This window comes from Odontesthes bonariensis, chromosome 24 (genome assembly GCF_027942865.1).
Source record: "Odontesthes bonariensis isolate fOdoBon6 chromosome 24, fOdoBon6.hap1, whole genome shotgun sequence".
In the NCBI taxonomy this organism is placed as follows: domain Eukaryota; kingdom Metazoa; phylum Chordata; class Actinopteri; order Atheriniformes; family Atherinopsidae; genus Odontesthes; species Odontesthes bonariensis.
Genome location: NC_134529.1, coordinates 22,967,370 through 22,990,589, shown reverse-complemented (window position 1 = coordinate 22,990,589; position 23,220 = coordinate 22,967,370). Strand labels below are relative to the sequence as shown.

At 40.9% G+C, this 23,220-nt stretch overlaps 1 protein-coding gene across 2 annotated transcripts in view; it reads right to left on the bottom strand.

Moving 5' to 3' along the window:
- fam49a (family with sequence similarity 49 member A) overlaps positions 1–18,654 on the bottom strand; it is a 34,106-nt gene extending 15,452 nt beyond the window's left edge. Inside the window, exon 1 of one of the 2 annotated variants that reach the window (XM_075459834.1) lies at positions 18,522–18,654. The gene's annotated coding sequence lies outside the window, so the exon portion shown is untranslated. The remainder of the gene's footprint in view (positions 1–18,521) is intronic. The other variant, XM_075459836.1, reaches the window with a different exon arrangement.
- Positions 18,655–23,220: the final 4,566 nt, after the last annotated feature.

Sequence of the window (23,220 nt, the reverse complement as noted above, 5' to 3'; positions counted from 1 at the left end):
TGTGCAGGAAAAAGAAGAGTTATGCCGTGGATGGATAAATGAATGGATGGACGGATGGATGAATGGATGGACGAATGGACTAACTGTCCACAGACACTTAATACTGTCCTTATATGGGCATTGTGTGTGGTGGCTCCCTGTGGTGTGACACATGAATGGCTTTCAGTAAAACATCACGCTATATCCTGGGATATACACACACAAACACACTTCATGCGTCCTCTCTGGAGCTCACAACATTTGCCAAAACAGCATGTGGACAGCACAGACCGTGCGCTGATGAGAGCAGGCACTTATCCAACCCTCTTTTTTTTTTTCCCTTCTTCTTCCTTAAGCTTCTACTCTTCTCCGCTGTCTCACTCTCTTTCCCTTTTCCTTTCTCTGCTTCTGCTCAGAGAAAGATTTTCCTTGTTTCTCCCGTCAGAGAGGTGGCACAAAGCTGCCAACTCAAAAGCTCCCTGAAGCCGAATATGTAAACCACATTCAACCAGCTGATTTACAAGAATCAACCAGCATGCATGGTTTCAGATTTAAAAGAAAAAGAAATAGTTGGCCAACCAGTTCACCATCCATCCGTCCGTACTTTCACTTAAGCCAGGTAGTTTCCCCGGTATGCGAGGCTTTCGGTGAAACAATAGCACGATCAGCCGTGCAGTCAGAAGAGCCACTCGGTTCAGCACTGTGTCAGTAAATCTGTCAATCATCCCGGCAGGTGGTGGAGCCAGACTGAGCAGAGGCAGACGCGTGCGGACGCCTAAAAAATAAACATGTTTTTCAGGAAACATCAATCGAGAGCTAGAAGGGAATTTTCCAGCGGCCCGAAAGATATAATGAACACAGTGATACAGAGCCATTATGCTGAAGTTATTAAACAGCATGACAATAGTAATGCTGATTTACCCGCAGTAAAATCTGCTGCTACTTCGTTATTCTATCATTATCATTTTGTTACTTTGCTTTGCTTCACAGTGTAAAAATGTGTATGTTTAATTTGGAAATGGAAAAAATACAGACTAAAATCAAAGAATCACGTGTCACTTCTTCCTTTTACAAGACAAAATCATATTGGAATCAAACTCATTTGCTACAAAATATCCCCCTCCATTAAACTTATATATAATATAAAATCTTTAGAATCTTAGATTCTAACCAAAATGCAAAAGATTTTCAGTGAAAGAAAATGTAGGGGTTTGGGGTTGGGTTCTCTCTCATCCACCTTGCAGTAAGACACTGGGGAGTTTCTGAGCTTTCCCCCTCATCTTGACCAGCTAGTCAGGTCAAGTCTTTAGTTCCGAAAGACAACTTGGCGAGCTGTATGCAGAGGACTATGGAGTGGACTCTTCATCCCGACAAAATAACATTTTTTGGAAAAAGCTCAAGGTCATTTTCTCGGCACGATGAACTGGTACGTGAAACAATGCCCAATGCATTATACAGTATTTACTGGGTTAGTGAGCATCAATTCCACACCATATACATGTACACTATATGCAAGGTACATCAAATCTCACTGTACATTCAGTAGTAGGGCTATCAAGATTGGAACAAGATTGGATGAATTTGAAATAAACAATGTTTTTTTTTTTTTTTTTTACCCCTTGTCCTGTCCAGCATTATGGCAGCATAAACAATGTTTCTAATGTAAGCCCCTCCCTAATACACACACACACACACACACACACACACGCACTGTTCTGAACTCAAATAGTCCATGGTATCAGCGACAAAGCATTCATGGGTGATGTTAAATTTATCCAGTGTACTGCTGATGCGTCTTGCAGCTTGAACAGTTGTGTGTCCTCTCAGCTCCTCAGCACACAACACATAACTGTGTAGCTCCATCATAAGCTCCTGAAACCCGGCTCGTGAAACAACGCAGACGGGCTGCATATCTTTGCGTGGAAATCTTATCATCTTGTCTCCGGCAAAGGGACCTGCTGTGGCTGAATTTACCCGATAGCGACTCGGGTGCATGCAATGCCTCTGCTGCCTCAATCAGATTGGTGGAAAGCTAATGAATGAGCCCACAGATTTGTTGTCGTAGAACAAAACAGCTGCTTTTGTACAAAAATCAACAAATGACCTTAATTCGTATACAATGCCATTTATGGTATTACATCCAAAATACCTCCACCGATCCCTTTTCAGATGGTCTGGGTTTGTTATTTTCATCTTATGACGGCTTTCCATGATAGACTCTTCCATTTTTGTAGTAAGACAGCAAACATAGCATTAACAACTTTGATCTGAGGTCACCAGAACATGCATTAGGCCAGGCCAATACTTTAGGGCCCTCAGCTCGATCACAAGCCACAATATTTCCAACGATCTGATGCATTTGCCTCCACATGATCTAAAACCTTTACAGACGGTAATTCTTTAATTCCATCTGGGTACTCATGTTCAAAGTGGCCCCACTTTTGACTGGATGTTCACGCCATGAAGAAAAAGGGACTGCCCTTCTTTTCTAGTTCACTATAAAGTGAGCAGTTTTAGGCAACTCTCAACTCTTTTAAGTTTATAATCAAAAACACTTTGACATTGGTTTCTGATAAAGAAGGAGTTCTAAACCCAGTTTCTTTATACGAGTTCTACCCCTCTGAAGGGAACAATGCGTGGAAAAATATTCTGTCTGATCCTTTGACTTTTAAGTTAACTTCATTTACAACTATTGACCACTAATTTGAAGGTAAATGTTTCAAAGTGAACCTAAGAGAATAGATCTTGTATTTACGGTACAAAAGATACTTACCTTCATACCTACCCCAATGGAATAAAACACAAGTCCTGGATACTTTAAGAATTGATTGTATGAGCAGCCACACATCTACCTGCAAGGTAATGTCTATAATCTTTGTTTCCATGGTGACAGAAGAAACATCTGTTAAAACTGCGGGGAAGCACGCACATATGAAAGAGTGAAAATCCCTGAAGCCAAAACACATATGTGCTTTGTGTTGTCATGGTGTGCTGTTGAGAAAAAGGGAAGGAGGGTGAAATGAAAGCTGATGTCACTTTTGGTTGAACACCTGACAAAGAGGCTGATAAACGTATTCAGTAGAGAGTGACAGCGTGTAGGGGTGTGAAGTCGATGAGACAATGAATACAAATATTCATAGGGAATTGAGATGTGCATCAAACACAGTCGAACGAAAGTGAGCTCCATTATTGGGTCAGTGCCTCAACAGTGCTGAAGGGAATAACTGTGACTAACCACAGTGGAGCAAACTAAGGTGAGCCGAACTGAGAAGGCTTTATGCCGACACCGTTTCACTCTGACTAATCTGATCGTGTAAACAGGGAACAATTAGAAATGTATAGATTTCCCTTTTCAGCTTTGTAAATAAAGAATAAATACATGGATGTGACAGGGTCCGGTGAATGTACAGCTTCAACATTCTCCAGCAAAAGTTTAAACAAGAAAAAAAAAAAAGACTCAATATCCCACAGTTCACTTGGTTAAATGGGCCGTAACAGCAAACACTCAACTCCTTTTTATCTGGCTCTACAATCAACTGTGTTTTCACAGTGTGCCCTACAATAACCTGAAACCACTGAGCACACTAAATCAGTAAATCTTCGCATTAAAGCAAGTTTGTCTAATAGGAGTCTCAAGTTTAGGACTGCCAGCTCTCATTTCTCTAGGAATTGCTAGGAAAACAGGAAATGGGTGCAGCCATACATTGAAACATGCAAACATAAATAGATAAAAAAGTATATTAGGAAAAAATAATTGAGAGTCAAGGACATTCCAAAGCTCCTCTTTGGATGTTGGCTGCCTTTTATTCCGTTTTAGATGATCCCACACGGCTGATTTTTAGTCCAGTTCTTGTGTCATTTGGAACACCTCAGCCTTTTGTCCCCATTAAACTTCCTTAAGAACGGCTTCTTGACAGCAACCTCTCTATGGAGACCATTTCTGATGAGGCTTTATTAAACAGTAGATGGATTAATTGAAGGTCCAGATGCATCTCTCAGGACTTGTGTCAGGTCTTTGCTGGATTTGTTTCTATATTTCTTACAGACATCACTTCAAAATACTGTTCATCTTCTATATCTAGTTTTGTTTTAGGAATGCCACCTCTGTTTTCTTTCACTTGTCCAGTTTCCTTCATCTTTAAAAGGACATACAGTGCATCATGCGGACATATGCCAACTTTTCAACAAGCAGTTCTTTGGGATTTGCTTTGTTAAAGGAAAATACTATTTCATGCCTGTTAAACTGTGCTATCTTTGGTATTTGTCATAGATGCAACTAAAGGAATGGGAACAAATTCCATGTCTTCGTGACAGGCTGCTAGTAACAAGGTGCCTAAAGACACTATTCAAAATTGTTTTTTGGTCAGTTGGTTACCAAAAAAAGACACTGTCTCCTTGAACATCTCCGAATGGTGACTGGTGGACTGAGAATGAGCGAAAAAGCAGCGAACATCTTAAGAAAAACTTTGAAAGCCCTTCAGTAAAGAAGAACCGGTGCTCCAGACCACTTTGAAAGATTAAAAGAGTTTTTTTTGCTTCCTACTCTCCTTGGAAGCAAAATATCAGTCAATGAGGGATGGCTTAAGACTTTTTCTGATTTTAGATAAGGCAAGAATGTCAGCAAGTCGTTACGAATCGCTCCAACCATCTTTCCTTTACCTCATGACGTCTGTGTTCAGGATCAAGGAAAAGCATTTAGAAAAAGACAAGGGAATTCTTTTATCTTCCAAGAAAATATAAAGCTCTCACACCAGTTTGGGAAAATATCACAATTTGTTGGAAAAGAAAGCCTACATATCAGTTTTTGAATTTTAAAAAGAAGATAATGCCTACTGAGAACTCTCCTTTCCGTTTAAGTCAAATCATTCACTTGTCCTGAGGGAGAAACAGGCTGTGACCCACTTACAGCCAAAACCCATTGTTTTCTTAATGCTCCATTTAAGATTGAACAATCAAAATTTGCCTTAATCCAGATTTTACAATGACTACCACAAATGCAGGCAGCTGCAGGGAAAGCGTAACCTCGTAGATGTCACTTTTGCTCACCATTTTCTATCACCAATCAGAAAACTCCTGATTGTTTTGGTCTTTTGTTCCTCCATAAAACTGGCAACGGGAGTCCCAGGCACATACTGCCGATGGTGAGACAGCTGTTGATGTCCACAGGACTGAACCATGAATCAATTATGTACATGAATGAGCATCACGTCCATCACTTAAAAATGCACATTTCCAGAATGACTCCTGGTCATGCAACAACAGTTGGCGTGCAACTGTTGCGAGTGAGTAAAGAGTAAGCACAAGTCCTAGGTGAGACAATCTTTGGCTCATATTGTCCAGCGAGGAGATGGACAAAGCATGTTGTGAATAAGAGTGCAAATTTCTTTGATGGCAAGAAAATGTCCCTTCAGCAGCCTGAAAATGATGGAGAGAGAAGATGACTGAGGAGGGGCGGGGGGGATATCTGGCTGAGGACAATCTGCCTTCTGCTGCTGACACCCTTTAATTGTTAACACAGGAGTTAACCATCTAAGAGGGTTCAATGGGCCGGAACGCAGCAACCTTTCCATAAGTAAACGAATGTGTGTGTGTATGTGTGTGTCTGGAGTATCTTTGTTCCAATCTGCCCGACAACAGCTTATGAATTGATACTGTGAAATATTTGTGTGATGGGAAGTACCTAAATTCCCTTTACAATCATTTTCAAACAGCAAATGCTTTCATTTTCTTCAAACCTGCACCTCTCTCAAGCCCTAAATACTGCTTTAACACTAATGCACAAAATGCTCAACAAAAAACAAAAAAAAAAACTTTAATTTCTTTGATGATGAAACAGGAAAACGTGCGAGAAGGCTCAACTACTCTACCAACCCCATCTTGCTGAAGGAGTGCTGAAATGTGTGGGAGCCGTAATAAGTTCCTTTGTTCTCATGCAGGTAGAGCGCAGCTTCCTGTCGGTTACTGCACAATCATTTCACTATTGCCGTTTCTGTAAACACTACAGTTCCTCTTTGCCAATATTTCTGCAATGTTGGCAGAGGTTGAGCTAACAAAGGAAGATCATTAATTGCAGGGCACCAAATGAAGCCAAGGAATAATAACCAATCATAAAAAATTATCACGAAACACTTCTTTAAAAATACTTAAATTGAATTCATTGAGCTATCACTCGCTTCTACTTTAATAAACACTATCGTCTAATATGCTACTGCACAATATACAAAATAGAGAAGCAACTACAACACTAAAAGACAATAAGCTATCAGTGTAGGTGTGTGCAACTTCTGACTTTTGTGTTCTGTGTGTGAATTGGAGAGGATAAAGAAAAAGGCGGCTGTTTCTACGTGAGCATTGAGGTCACAAGATGGCAGCCGTGACCATCTGTTGTCTAGAGATTTGTTGCCCTTCGAGTGTTGAATGTGAAAGCCTCAGCATACGACGTGGTACAACACACCAAACTCATCATATGACGAGCTGGATTTTAAAATCTTTCCTGTGACCAGTTTTGGTTAAAAGAGGCCATCCTACCATTTGTGTGCGATTTGTGTTTAAAAGGTGTTAGGTTAACTGGAGGAATATTATTTTGAATGCAAGATTCGACGTCTTTAACATCGTCAATATCGATACAACAAATAAACAGAATAAAAATTATCACATAATCAAACTTATAGAAAAGAAATGACTGCAGAATCAGTGCGGTTTCTGTGTTTTATGGCGAGCCATTTGGAGCTAATGCTAGTGCTAATATTGTCAGGCAAGGCAAGTTCATATGTAGAGCACAATTTGTACACACAGCAATTCAAAGTGCTTTACAGCTACATAAAATCACAAGAAGGCAAATAAAATTCCAAAAAACATAAAAAAAATAATCATTAATATTGAGAGTGCAGATAAAATACTAATTTCTGCCTGGATTTAAACATAGTCAGAGTTGAGGCCTGTTTCACATCTTCTGGAAGGCTGTTCCAGATTTTAGGGGCATAAAACTGAAACGCAGCCTCATCTTGCTTAGTCCCGACTCTGGGCACCAGCAGGAGACCCCTCCCTGAGGTTCTCAGAGTCAGAGTTAGTTCATATGGCTCTAACATTTCAGAGATTTACTTTGGCGCTAGACCATGAAGAGACTTGTACATAAGCAGAGCTGTTTTAAAGTCTATTCTCTGAGCTACAGGAAGCCAGTGCAGAGACCTGAGCACTGGACTAATATGGTCGTATTTCCTGGCTCTAGTCAGGACTCGAGTGGCAGCATTCTGGCGTACTGCAGCTGTCTTACAGCCCGTTTAGAGAGCCCAGTGAGCAGGCCGTTACAGTAGTCTAACCTGCTGGAGACAAACGCATTGATTCCTTTGATTCTAGCAATGTTTTTTAGATGGTAAAAAGCTGCTGATGTTATTGTTTTAATGTGGCTGTTAAAGGTCAGGTCTGAGTCCAATATTACCCCGAGATTTCTAAGTTGATTATTTGGTTTTAGAGAGAGTCTCAAGGTGACTGATAACATTTTCTCTTTTTTTCTGTGGGCCACAGACAATGATTTCAGTTTTGTCTGAGTTTAGCTGGAGAAAATAGTTTTGCATCCAGACACTGATATGTTCGATGCAATGACATAATATATCTACAGACCCATGTTCTCCTGCCGTCAGTGACACGTAGATCTGAATGTCATCTGCATAGTTGTGTTAGGACACATTATAGCTACGTATTAGCAGACCTAATGGAAGCATGTACAGATCAAGACTGCTTTCTTGCCATTCTGGCGTCATTGTTGCTCCTGGAATAAATAGTTCGAGACAATCCTGTGTCATATGAACGCCCACTCTTTTGTGCTCAAACCTCCTGGACTATTTTGTGAGAACCATAAAAGGGTTGTGGGTACCTTAAAGCTGGGGTGACCAGATGAGGTTGGCTGAAATTCGGGACGGGGCGCGCGCGCGCGCGGGTGGGCTGACTTACATGTACAGTAATAAAATGCTTTGTCGTCGGTGTTCTAGTGTAGATTGGGTATAATTGCAATAAAAGACGCAGCCTCCGGTAATATCATGGCAAGTTCCAGTGTATTGGTATAACGTACACAGTCCAAAATTCCGGGGTTCATAAAATTAACATGAAAGTTAAAATTAACTTTAACTTTTAACATGACGAACTGAACTGAATGGAATTAGAATGTCCTAAAGATAACAAAATAGATACATTGTAGCCGGGGCAGCACGCAGCCACTTAACATTTGGGGCTGCGCAAGCAAGCAGCCTCTAGGTGGCACAGACGGCAGTAGCATTAGTTTGAGATGTGTACTTTACCTGGGGTTACAAAGTAATTAATTGGCATAAGTTTAATTTTCGGGACAAGTACAGCCAGATTCGGGATTCGGGACAAAAGCTTAGAATTCGGGACTGTCCCGAATTTTTCGGGACATCTGGTCACCCTACTTAAAGCAAAGCTGATGAAGCTAAACTGACTTTCAGAGTATAAGTCTAGTTTAATCTATATATGAATGATTTCAGGTTGTGCTGTCCCCAACACTCCAACAGGATATGCGGTCACATTTTGTAGAGGCACAAAAAATCCCAGCCTGCTGAACCTGCTCTTCAGTTTGTGGAATCTGGTTCAGCTGAAAGCACATTGTGTTTGATCTACGACACTGTGAAATGTAATGAGAGGAAACCATTACTTCATGCGAGTCTTGGTGTGCACAATTCAAACAGTCAAGCGAATGAAACATCAAACCAGGAACATAAAGACAACCATCATCAGCAGAGGCAGAAAAGTCAGTGAAAATGAAAATGCAATTAGATACTAAACTTTAGTATCAATTAGTATTTGAATATCAATTTGTTTTGACCATCCTCATCTGATGATTATAGTTAGGTATGCAGGTACCGATATAAGCGTGTACTCGTACTCAGTATTCATTAAAGTGTTCCGATACTACAGAACCGATACCAGTGTGACAGGAGCTTAGTTTTCCTGCAATGTGTTTGTGAAAGTTAAAATGTTAAAACAATATGTTGCATTAAGAGTAGTTTTATATTACTAAAATGCACAAAGTGCAGTTGTATTTGGGTTAAATATGCCTAATTAAAATAAAACGTGTTTAATTGTCAGAACTGTTATAGCCCTGATTAGTACTCATTTCGGTACTCTGTATCAGCATGTGCTAAAGGTAAGGTAAGTAGTTGTACTTGTACTCGGTTTAAAAAAAAAAAAAAAAATAGAAAATAAAAAGTGGAATCATTGCATCCCCAATAGTATCAGCCAGAATACTACTAGCATTAAATTACGAAATCTTGTCACCAGTGCATCTCTATGGACTTTCGTCAGTTCGATAAGGTTTCAATCGAATGAACAAAGATTTAAGATTCTACTGCACTTTTCTCAAGATGAGGTTTAAAAAATAAACAATAAATAAATCATAATAAATACATATATGATAAAATAATAAATCAGATGCTAGCTGAATGCTCTCTGCATTCATTTATCTTGTTCTTCTTGTCTTTAGCAGGAGTGTGAGGAAATATGGATTTGTTAAGAACTCTTTGGCATAGAGTACACTTTACAAAAACTCAGAATTACAGATTAGTAGCTTAACATAATCTATTAATTAGAGGTTTCACCCTTGCACACGCAGAATACACGAGAGCACCTCAATGTGCTTGCAGTGACACAAAGTATTGTACATTTTACTGTCTTATGTCCGCTTTGTTTTTCCATCAAGAACCATTGTCTATGAACTTCAACTACCTTGTTTTTCTCTCTTTTTCCCCCCCTTCTTTGAAATAAACGAAGAGAAATTATATATGCCTTACTTTGATGCTACAATATTATCTTGACAAATGTATTCACATCCTAAATAGCCGATTTGAGTGTTCATGTGTTATGAAACTGTCGGTTGCAAAGTAAGAATGACCGTTTCATGTTTAACCTGAGTCTGTGTGCTAACCCACTGATTCGTGTGTCTGTTAAATCAAACCGTTTCCTCTTAAAAAAGGGACTTTGTATAAACTGAAGGAAACCAAAAGCAACACCACTGACTAAAATATCTTCTGTTTGGGATTCACTAGGAAAATGACAGGCAAGCATAAACCAGTTGTTTAAATGGAGTCTCGCAAGATGTGTTATTCAAAACCCCTTTGCAGGACCAGTGACAACATACTGCATGGATAGCTTCTGTTTTTTCTTTGTTTCCTGTTCTTCTTGATGATAGTTCACACCCAAAAGTTCCTGTTCATTAAGGTCAGCACAACTTCTCCGTGAACATCAGGTGCATACAGGCACCAAAACAGAATCCCCAAGTTGTGACCTTTGGCCTGGCAGAATCGGAGCATTCCCATCACACTAGCACAATCTTGTTTCCTTCAGAAAATGCATTTCCAAATATTACAACAACCATCAGAAAAAAATGAAAATGCTAAGACTAGCAGAATAGGTAGAGGCACCTATTTATCAAAGATGGGTTATAAATTTCATTATGGAAAGACCACTAAACAAAGAATGTACAAAAAAATATTTCATTAGGCATATGGGAAAGTTAATCAAACACTACAGGCTGCCCTCATACAGAAGAGAGAAAAAAAAAAAAAAAAAAAAAAAAAAAAAAAAAAAACTGGCCTTGGTGTTCTCTGTCCATTTTTAAAACCCCTCTGCTGTTTTGACTGGCCAGGAAAACAGGCCTTCAAATTGGGTTAGAGGAGCTGCGTCTCCCTCAGGCTCGCTTTGCTGGAGCGAATGTGACAGCAGGGTGTGTTGGGGGGGTTGAGCTCAGCTTCAGGGGAGGTTTGGCTGAGTTTTGCCCTAATATGGACACAGGCCGGGGGGCGGAGGGGCGCTTGTTGGGAGGCAGGAGACTGGGATGGGCTGGGTGGAGAAAGAGAAACCTGCACAGCACCACCACCACCACAATGACAGCCTTGCTTGCCACTTCTGTATCACTGACACTTTTAATCTTTCTACTTGACATACCAGCAAAGGATTGAACTGTTTTGGTCCACTAACTGTGGTCTAAATGCTGGATTCACATTGAAGAACTCTTAAGAAGTCACTTTGGGGGTCTTGCACTGGTTCATTTTAAAGTACTCATGTTGGTCACTGAAAGGCTCTCAGTGACAAACAGTGCATAAAAAAAAAAATCTCACTGCACACAGAGCTACACACTCACTGGTGTCACTGTAGCAAAGAGCTGAGCCTCCTCCTCAGCAGCAGTACTCGACTTTGTTAAACTGCTGGCTCTGTGTGCCCCCTGGTTCAGCCAGCTGGGTCTGCTGCCTAATTTTACACTTGCTCAATACAAACTCACCACTATCCCTTCTTCACATCTGGCCTCTGGTGCAGAGGGAGGGAGAGGGAAGCTGATAATGGCAACAGGGACAAAAGCTCACAGTTTTTCTGTTCAGAAAGCTAAGAGAAAGGGAGGTGTCAGTGGACGTAGTAAACAACTCAGAGGCTTCTGTCAATGCCGAGGCAGAGAGAGAGGGAGTGGGAGAAAGATTGAGAGACTGCCAAAGCATGTAAGAGTGCAAGAAGAGAACAATAGATGGAGGAAAAGAAATCAAGGCAAAATGCAAGTAGGAAAGTGAAGGAGGCAGTTGGTATTTGGAGAGGAGGAGGAGGCAGAGTGGCCGTCTGGCTACTACCAGCTACTGCTGTGTAGTGTGGGACTCCAGGCGTAAAAATTCCTCCTACGTCTCTGTTCAATGCCACTTCTGTTCTGCCAAGTTCGGCATGTCAACAGCACTGCAGATACAAAGGAAACCATGTCTGAGTGTGACTGACTCTTGTGTTAAACTACTGTTAACAAGTGTGTATGTGACTGAATTAAGCAATCTTCACTCATACAGGCTCTTTCTTTTAGATGTGAGCAGCCAAGTTAGACATCCTAAAGCAGCAGGACCCTAGACGATTATCCCAGCGTGGTCCAACGAAACATGTTACTGCTAAAGATTACCCAACATGGATAACATCAGTGAATTCTGACTTGTTGCTTCAAGTAACTCGAGCATAATCACCATAAAGCATCCTACATATAACGTCTTGTTAAACTAGTGACGCGTTGAACAGTCGGCTGATGGATGGAATGGCCCATTTCAGCTCGACCAACTATGACTGGTGTCTAACCACTCAGTCCCATCTGTATTTGAATCTGTGACTGTCACATTTAAACACACAGTTTTCGTCATGCGCACAGCGACACGTCACAGTCACACAAACACTGAAATGTTCTCAGCACAGCAATTTCTCACTCATAGCTCACAATTTGTTCCATCGTCCTGGTTAATTTACCTACATGATGTAAGTGCATCTACATGCATCAAAGAATGAAACGTACTGCAACAGCTTCGTGAGCACACACACTCGCACACACACACACACACACACACACACACACACACACACACACACACACAGACAGTCAGGCACAAGCCAGCAGTCTCTGCTATCTTTCTTGATAGATAAAAAAATCTATCAAGGGGGGGCAGTAACAGTTCATTTTTAGCTAAATATATCAGGTGAGGGAATAGCTCAAAAGGAGAGCAATATTATTGCACTTTTCTTTTTTAAAATAGAGAAAGATACCTCTATTATGTCAATAATGGTCAGTGAAACTAAAAGGTCTCCTCACCAGCTGAGTTTTGAAACTTAAAATGGAACACTGAACGCCTCCAATTCCAAACCCGTCTGGTTTCCATCATGAAAAGGGACGATGGTCAGGTACATGGAGGCCAGCAATAGACACCCAGGACATCTCCACACTGCGTTGAGGTTAACGTTCCAAGGGACGAGCTGCGACTGGAAGTCATACAAGAGCTCATGACTCCCCCTCACCTGTCTTACATGTGCCACGAGCTTCAACTCTGCAGAACCCTCAGGATCTAGCACCAAGACTGCATTGGTCCCATATCTGGCAAGGCCTAGGAGGGTGGTTTGGCCATCGGGAGCCCATCTTGCAATAACAGTCATATCCCACCTGGTAACTGGTAAACTCCAACAAATGGCAGACAAGAGGCTGCGGCAGCAATGGACACCTGCTCGCTTCAGGAAAACCCTTACAGAAGGCATGCAGAGAGCAATGGAGTGTGGTCAGCTGAAGTCAGAGAGCCAAAGACTCCCCTACACCGCTGCGCACCACAGACTTCCCAGTGACATTAAGCTGGAAACTGTAGTCATCTGCACTGATCAGTGATATTTCTGCTTGTAATCTTTCCAAACGCAGAGCAAAAGTACATAAAATATAGTTGCTCATAGCATAGAGAAATGGGCCCAGTTATTGCTGCAAAAACAGTTTGTACCAACATAGTGAGTAAGTCATAGGGGTGTTCCATATGAAAACAAACCTATTCGTGGCTTTCCATAAACACTGGCTTTACTGTGAAGGATCAGTATAATCACCTTGGGTTCTTTACAGAGTCAGTCTTTGATCTCTTGACATCAGATAGGTCTGATGGCTTGACAGGGCCCAAGATGAAGAGAAATAGTTTCCATCTTTACATTGTGTTTAGTTTGTTACCAATGCTCTGTGTGTGCATGCTGTAAATGTTGTATCCCTGCCTGGGAAAGCAACAACTGAACACAATGTGAGAGAAAAGGAATTCTGACGACTGAAAGTACAACTAGTGCTGTGAAACATGTCAATGTTTGCCAAATCAAAACGTGACTCATTTCAGTAACTGCTCATCAGTCATTCTTTTACACACTCACACACACTTTTATACACACAAACACATGGACTTTATAATTAATCAGTTATGAGCTGTTGTACTCTGTAGTGTTCAGAAAACTGCAACATGTAACAGAAAATCAATTCTCATACAACAATGTTTGGACCTCCAACAAATTGTAAAATCAAATGATCAAACTAATAATCAGCATTAATCATGACAATGAGGGTCAAAGTTGGAGCTATTACGCAGTAGCTTTCACAAAGAGATTATCAGTTTCAACAGCCCTGCACTGACTGTGTTGTTTCAGTCCCTCGCACTCATTTTCTGTAGTACAGAAAAACACTTCTCTTCCTAAAGCGTGACAGATGTCCTCCTGAAAACCCCAATATGTTCCATTCACACTGTAATGAACAATAAGCAACTGTACATTTCTAAGTTCTCGCACTTGCTGTGATAAGCAGGGGTGTAGCCAAGCTGAAAAAAGCCAGACAGACAGTTGTAGACCAACATCCTTTTGCAAGCTGAGGCGATGATGAAAAACAAGTGGGTCAAAACACCTCGACAATTTCCATCACAGACTGCATTTTATACATTCAGTTAGTGGTGTATTCTGTTATGCATAATGTTGCGTGCGTGCGTTGCATTGTGTATATCAGCTGTCACACTTCTGAGTGAGGTTAAGTGGCTGTTAGGCAATTTCACCGCATAAAACATGAGGTGGAATTCACGAAGCAGAAGTGACTCACCTTTTACGGTTTACACTGAAATCACTTCTGAACGACTAATATCTAAATCTGAATACAGATACAATACAAAGCCATCTTCTCTCGCATTTTTCCCTGCAAGACAGTTTCCGAGGCTTTCCAATTTTCCAGTGGCCTAGAAAGTATGATGCTTTGGGCATTTGTGCATATACCGCCAAAGCAAGGGAGCTTGTTGTTGAGAGCACTTTGCATTTTAGATGACCGGGATGACAGGTTACTTATCTGATATGATGAAGCATAAAGCAGACCTTTGACGCTTTAAACACGACACACAAATAGTCAATGCAAGTATACTGCAAGCCCTGAAAAATCAATGCTGTTGTGCACTGGGACCAACCTTTGCAGAGTCAGTGTTGTAAATCAGAAACTATTATCATAGTTAGCCAAACAAATCAAATCAAACACAGACGCAGTGACACAGGAGCAGCTGAGAGGTTGTCTACACCCAACAGATCAGACCATCCAATAATAGAGAGTATACTGAGATTGCAGCGCATACAGACTAACAGAGAGCTGCTGTCCCACTGACAGGATGTGAGCAGAAAAAGTGAAACGTGAGTGGGAAGTGTGCAGGGTCATAACGGCAGCACAGTTGTACACACACTTGTTCTCACAGACAAATAAAGGGACAGGCAGACAGCTAGTTTGGGCTGAAACAGGAACTTGGCGTTGGTATTTTAGTGCGACACAGACTGCTACACACAAATGGCTAATTTTCTGGGAGCAATAAAAAAGAACAGGAGGCTGGGAAACATTTTTTCTGGTGTGGTGAACATTGAACGCTGACGGCTTATGTGTCAAAACATTTTAATCTTTTAAGACAATAAGCTGTTCGAACAACCAGGATTTATCAACACTCCTTTGCCAAATTGTGAGCCTGAAAAGACTCCTTGTTTGACTGAGCGCTCGGTTACAAGCATGATGCATCTAAGTAAGTCCTTACAGAGTGACAAAAAACAAACCAGGACCAGAAACTGAAACTGAAGCAGCTTGTACTTTTTTCCCCAAACAAATATTGAACCATAACTATAGTCCATCATTGAAGGTGATTTTGTGTCTTAGTGCCTATTTGCCCACCCGACAGGTGGGCAAGCACTCTTTCTGATTTGATCGTCCTTCACACTTCTCATGGTCTCCCTCTCTCACTGTCTGTCTGTCACACCCACCCTAAAAATCTGTTAGCTGAGCATCTGAGCCTCTGGAGCCAGCAAGAAGTCTGTTGTGCTTTCCGTTCCAGCCCAGATGGCAGCATTGGCTGAGTCAGCAAAGACTGGTGGGCCACAGTAAACTGGTTATTTGATGAAAACAGGAGGGGAGACAGTACAAAGAGCCTCAGGAACATCTCAGCCAATTTGTTCTGTCAAATCAAAATCATGACCACCAACTGCAATACGAGTGTTCTCTTTAAATTGTGCAAATGATTAAGTGAAAGGTGTCATGTTGTTCAGTAAACACCCACTGTGTGATTATCACCCTCTATTGAGGACTGACATGCATAAATAAAAGTGTGATTAAGCGTGCCAAACGGTGCGGTGCTGTAGGCTGAGCTCATCTGGCAACAAAAGTGAAATAATGATATGAAAAGGCTTCCCACTGCTTGTCAAGCTTTAATCTCACAACACCATGGCCATCAGTGCCATCTGGAAATCCTTTGGGATTTCTAATGTAGCATCACGAAGTGAGTTGTGATTCATAGCTGGACCCGAGCATTGAAAAAATTGCTGCTGCAAGCGGTTTCACGTGGAGTTTAGGAGCAGCTAAGCTGCAAATATCGCATTACCGTTTTCCGGCTTGGTGGAAGTTCTTGCCGCAAATTTCAGTAGCTGGATGCCTCTTTGTAATATGACCCAAATAGCTGCGGACAACCCTACATCAGAGAGAAGCATCAACACCAGCTTGTTCACTCCATCTCAGGTGGATATTTGTTAAAGCATGACAATACACCCTCAGCCCGGAGACGATGGGTGGTTGTTTTAAGGGATGCAGAGATGAAACTTTACACTTGTTTGCCACCTCATTATAACGAGCCTTCACCTCCTATTCTAACATTCTAGCAGCAGCCGGTCGGTGAAAAGAAACACTAGAATGCAACACAAAGGCTTTCCTATGTGCTTTGCCTGGGGCAAATTGTAAAGCAGTGGCAGGTTAAAAACCACAGTGCGAAAAAAAAAAGAAAAGAAAAAAATGCCACAGATCAACAGTGTGCGAGAGATCATATCCTGTTTTTCTGTCACAGAAGAAAATGCTGCACAGAGAGACAACAGAAGTGTGAGATTTCTAACTACCAGATTCAGCTCTGCCAGCCTGAGCGGAGTTTCAGCCACAAAATGACAAAATACAGCGTTCAGATTCTGCCAAGGCAAATTTGTTCATCCTGACAAGTTTTATGCTATTCTGAATCCTCTTCGGCAAGCTGCATGGGCTCACTTTCTGATCCACAATTCCCAAGAGCCACAGAGAATGCGACACGTTTACATAAGCCACAGACTTGTAATAAAAGGAAGAGGCAATATACTGATTGTTTAGGTTACTATGGGAATATTCTGTCTGTTATAAATCTTTGGTCATTCCACTACAGCTTTTCCAACATTATAGTGCATCTTATCCTTCCAAATAAAACAAGTACCATATTACATGCATTGTTCTGGCTAAAGTAATGATCTGGCAACTTCCTTTTAGGGATAGGCAAAGCTCCTGCATGCACCAACTCGTATAAACCATCTAAGTGAGCAGTGAGGGATACAACTGGACTACCCCACACAACGAACATGCAAAGCATTTCAACGTACTCCAAGAGCGATCAGGTCAATTCACGAGAGCCATTGTTCAGCATGTTCAAGTCCCTGAATTCAACCAGCATTCCAGAAATGCTGCAATTACACCCCTGCATACTGACTGAAACAGGACAAACATACACACATGTGCAAACACGCGCACACACACACACACACACACACACACACACACACACACACACTGTTGTTGAGAAGTGCAGCTGTTGCTGTATGTCCTGTTGTACAAAAGAGCGCCATTTCAGTGCAGTGAGGCCCCTGAAAAAGCACAGTCCACTCATAACTAACAAAGTCTTACTGGTCTCAATTTTAAAGTTACCAGCAATAAATGTGAAAAGGAGTGGGTGCACTGAGTTTCAAGACTGGTCACATGGCCTAGTGCACAGCTCAGTGTAACAGTGTTGCAGAAAAGAAACTCAATTCCTGGACAATCTTGAATCAACACCCATTTCTAAAACAAAGCTGAGTCAATCTAGGTACCACCACCTATACCACAACCCTGCAGTGACTCCAAATACTGGGCAAAACCCATCACATGGATTTATATGCGATTTATGGATTAATTAAAGAGTATACTTGAAGAACATCTCACTAAGAAGAGCAGTTATTAATCCAGCTCATGTCAAAAGATGAGTGAAACAGCAGCAGTTATGATATTCACTGCAGCAGACTGAGGCCAAAAAGAGCTATGATAATAGGGCTTTTCGCCCAGATACACGGACTGAGATATTCACAAATTACAACACTATAAAGTAGAAGTATGGTATTCCAACCACCTGCTTGTGAATAAGCAAGATAACGTCCTTAGTCGATAGTGAACACAGTCGTAAAAACGCAACAACTGCGGATGATAAAACTTTTTCCGTACCGACCTCCTAAAGCTTATTCCATCCATTTACTCAGTTAGCCGGTCAGTTAAAATAAAGCAAAAACAATATCATTTGATAACTGGACAGCGGGGACAGTTAAATTAATTGTGGCTATGAGTAATAGGCTAAATTTGCGGGCTAGCCAGACCGCCTGCTAGCCAGCGCTGCTGTCAAGCACTCCTGAAAAAGGTCTGAGAGTCCAAATAGGTCACGAGCGCTGATAAATAAAACTTGTCTCATGCTCACAGTACGGCATAACGGTTCCTCAGAACCAATTCCTCTACTGAAAAAGTGGCTAAAGTTGACCAACAAGTTCGCGCTTCCTCCCCGGCACACCACATTCCATGTGAATCGTTTGACAGTCATTGATGTGACGAGGATATGCAATTTGGCACGAGACCTAGTTAAATTAAGCCCACTTCGCACCCCCTGTGCATGAAATTAAGTTTGTTAATCAACATAACTCACCAGTTTATCCCTCGGGGTAGTATTTTGCAGAAGGTAAGCACCTACGTCTGGTCTGGGTAGTACTTACACCGACCTTGGCAGCTCTGCGTGTACCCAGCAGCAACAGTCAGACAACAACACTAAAAACTTACCCCGCCCTCTGCTATGACACCAGAAGAAGTCCGGTGGAAAAAAGAAAAAAAAAAGAAGAAGAAAAAAAAAAAAAAATTTGATCCCCGCCCCTCAAGTTTCGATTGGTCAATTTTAGGGATAATGCAAAATAAGCCAATTAAATTCACTTGATTTTTCTTTGTCCAATAGCTATGCGGCAAATTACAGTGGGTAGGAAAAGCTTTCCTATCTCCAAGATAAAACTGGAAATAAAAAAATATATAAAAAAAGGTGATAGTTTGTTAACTCTCATGCCAAAAATAATATACATTTTTTCCCCTTATGCACATAATATGCAACTCATAATAATCATATAAACAAATGTCTAATTCTAGAAAATTCATAGAGAAAATAAGTCTATTAATTAACAGATATCCATTCCTGAATTTGAATATCATGGACTTATCGTTACCTATGAAAAAGAGCTGCTAATGCAATCTCACCAAATACTGTGTTCACATAACAAATTGGAGCTCACATTATAGTAAATATCCAGTTTGCATTGCAATGGTTGAAGTTAGAGACATTTTTGAACGTTTTTGTGTTTTTAGTGTTACTTGGCCCAGAGGCGAACTGTGGGAGGAAATGCAAAGCAACAGGAACTCTCACACATACACAATTACAGAGACTGTAAAAATGTCAAGGCTCTACAGTAAAAACATGAATAATTCTCAGTGCAAGGGCACATAAAGCTGTGTGAGGCCTTACCAGGCTGCCACACTTGCATGCTTGAGCCTTGAGAAACCTCATTGTTGTCACAAGTGTGGTTTAAGGTATGCACAGGGTAAATTTCCCTGGAACTACAAGGCCCAGTTGAGTTTGTTGATAAGGGGGAGGGTGTCAGAGCACACCCATGTATTTAGTAGCACGAGGGTGGTTATTGCCATGGAGTTCCATTTCCTTCAGAGTAACTATACACACACCCATTTAAAGATAAATCTAGTTAGAACTTTTTTTTGTTGCAGGAAGACAATACGGTAGAATTATCTTTTATTATCTTATTTTTTTGTGTTATCAAATCACGGCACATAAGATAGTGGAATAGGTCACTCACCTGAGGTTCAAAAGCAAGGAAACTCGTCCAGAGCTGCACCCTTGAATATAGTTTGCATAGAGATGGTAATAGACAAGTTCAACAACAAATCCAGTTCAAGTTAAGACCAATCAATGGATCTGCTAGTTGCTCCAGCTTTCTATTCTTTGACATTTAGAAACATTGTGGAAATCGGTGGCTGCTCACGAGGAGACGGATAAACAGTCAATGTTAAAGTGTAACAGCTCATTAAATATCTTGCTGGCGAAGGTCAAACCACTGACCTGCCTGTTTCATGGTTGAAAATGCAAATACAAACTCTTTATCAAGCAATTTTTCAAACAGCCATCCAGGTTGTTCAGGTGTGTAACACTGTCCAGACGTGACACCTGGTGGTGACTGCATGTCATTACTGTTGCAGCAGCAGAATCACTGCGACAGTTTAAAAGGCACACAAAAGGATAATGGCTGTACAGAATCACACTGCAGTCACATTAGGAGGAAATCGGGTTTTCATTCAGCTTCCACAACCACAAATGGTTTGAGTGAACTTTGCATGAGCCTTTTTTAAAGCTGAATCTCACAAACATTTGGCTACAAAACAGCAACATGGTGAAAAGGTGAGAATTCCACAATAGAGCGCATGTCGTTTTGTACTAGTGTGCACTGCACATGCCTCCACAGCTCCCCATTAAATGACTGCCCACTTTGTGTTGTTTATCGAGAGACACAATTTGGTTTCAGATGATTAAGTAAAGATGGCGCGAAGTAATTGCATATTAAAGCTTAAAATTAAAAGCAGTATTACCGGACTACCATTGAAGCAGATTTTTCATGTAAATTTAACATATACAGTAGTAAGATGGGTAAACACAGCATCCCAATGTGCAAAAATTCTCGAGCTACCATTTGTTTCTATTGTGTGTCTAGTTGTTTGAATTATTTCTATGTTTATTTTTAAATTTACACTTCATCTTAAGGCACTAGGAGCCTGTCACAAAACACATCATGCATTCCAATTGCATGTGCGTCTTTGAAAAATACCAAAGAAGACACAGTTTGACAGATGTGAAATAATATTTTTTGCACCAACAAGCTGAAAACTTGATACAGTATATCTTAGTATGGTGTGCAGTGTATCTTTCAAACAATGACAAAACTGGACAATTGGAGGATAAAAGAAGACGTGTCAAGTCTAAAAACTATCTACAGCAGATGAACCTGTGTCCAACAGTGTTGTCCTTAAGAAATCTTTAAAAATTTAGCAAAAGACCTGAGGCAAAAGACGTGAGGCACCCAAGAGATGCATCTGATCCCTGAGTTGATCCATCTACTGTTTGGTTGCTTCAGTCATTCTGAAGGAGGGAAAACTGGGAGAGAAGGAAAGGCTGAGGTAGGCCAAATGACACAAGAACAGGACTGAAAATCAGTGGCAACAGGTGTTATGAAGTGATGAATCCTCCCAGAGCTCAGCATTACTGAAGCGGTGTGGGATCATCTTAAGAGAGAACTGAACAAAAGGCAGTCAAGGAAGAGCTTTGGGATGTCCTTCAAGACGCCTGGAGAACTATTCCTGAAGACTACTTACAGAAATAACAAGAAAGCTTGTCTAAGAGGGTTCAGGCTATGCTGAAGAAAAAAAGTGTTAAATATCAAGCTTTGCCTTGTGTTTTCTGCATTTATATTTGCACATATTTTAATGAACTGCTGCATCTATTTCCTGTTTCCCTGGCAATATATGAAGAAGTCAGGGGGCGACTCAAAACATTTGCACAGTAGTGTGTATTATTTTTTAACAAATGACACAGTAAGTCTTGCTTAAAGTAAAAAAAAAATGCACACATATATGCCACCGATACCCCTGGCTTACAGATATGTGGTTAACTCCTTGCTGAAAACAACGTCTGCTCATTTACCATGAAACTACAAACCCTCACCTCTGGGTGGCAGCAGCTCACCACACTGCTGACCCAGCTTACTCTTATTACATCTGTACTTTATACCAAGTGAGCTGAATGTAACGTAGACAATCTTATGTTAACTGACACTGCATAGCAACTTTATATTCTGTGTTAAAAATACTGTGTATGTTTTTGCATCTTTGTTGTTCTGTTGGCATTTTATCTTAAAATATTCTGATCCACATAATTTAAGAGAGCACACAATCTTGTGCTTAATGAGCATAGTGCAGCATTTTTTTTTTTGGGCGGAGTTTGATTGCAGTCACCCCCTGTATTTGGAAGATCACCAATTCTCCATGCCAGAACAGAACCTTAATATGATCCACAGGGCGTGGCACAGAATCACAATGCAATCATTTGTAAATCATTAGATCTCTGTAGCTAATCGAAAATAGTATCAAAGCAATTACTCAAATGGTAGAATAGAATTTGTGTTGATCTTTTTGAAAACTGTGTGCTCATTTTGAATTTGAAGCCAGTGGCACGTTTCACAGAGGTTAGGAAAGATCTATGTTTACCACTGTGTTGCATCACCTCCTCTAAACAATATTGTAGAAGTTTGAGAGCGGAGGTTATCGACTCGGCAAGGATGCATCGTGGGTACAAAGTTTTTCAAAAGACATACACTGCCATGCTACTTAACAGTTTGGAGCCCCTTTTGCATAGTTTTCATTTTGTTTATACGGCTCCAGATGTTCTCAGTGAGTGGCATCTTTCGACTGCAGATTGGTCAGTTTAGCATCTAAACTACAGAGCCATACTCTTTAAATACATATAGACAGTGGTTTGGCATTATGTTGTTGATTAAAGCACAGAGTTGGGCAGCAGTGTTTCTGGGTTAGGTTTATTGACTAAAAGTACATGGTTAAAAAAGAAAATGCTGTTTCATAACATTAATCCCCTGCGTTGAGTTGTGACATGGAAACACATATTACATTAGAAGCAATAAAAGCTTTCCAACAGGCATTGATCCATTGAGACAGAACCTTGCTGAGTTTTTGAATTGCTTGGTTTAAACAAACAAAAATCAATCAAAAAAGGATTTTGCCTGTCTAGAACAAAAAAAACATGTCTGTGGTGTTTGCAGACATCATGGCCGTTTTTGCAAATGAGCAACAGAGATTCTCTGGAGAGGTGAATGATTTTCATTCGGGCTGTCTCCGCAATTGCTCTTCACACGTGCAGTTCACAGATGGAAATGCAAGAAATGAGGAGCGTCTAGGAATGACATGATGCAAAAATGAAGACGAGGTAGCATATCGAGAATGCCAGACGAGTCTCCCCAGTGACTGCTTTTGTGTCTTTATGTATCTGAATGTAACCACAATATTGTCGAATGAATGGAAAGGAGCAACCCCCCCTTTTGTTTACAGCTTCATGAGCGCATCTCCAGCTGAAAGTTCCCTCTGTGACGCACGTGTGTGAGCAGCAACTCTTAGTATTTCAGTTTCTTATAAAATATTGAAAAATCCTATTTCATTCCAGCTGTTTGCCCATGCAGTCTTTCACAGGCTGGTAAACCCTCCCTATCTTTGCTTTTGTTTACCCAATCCTG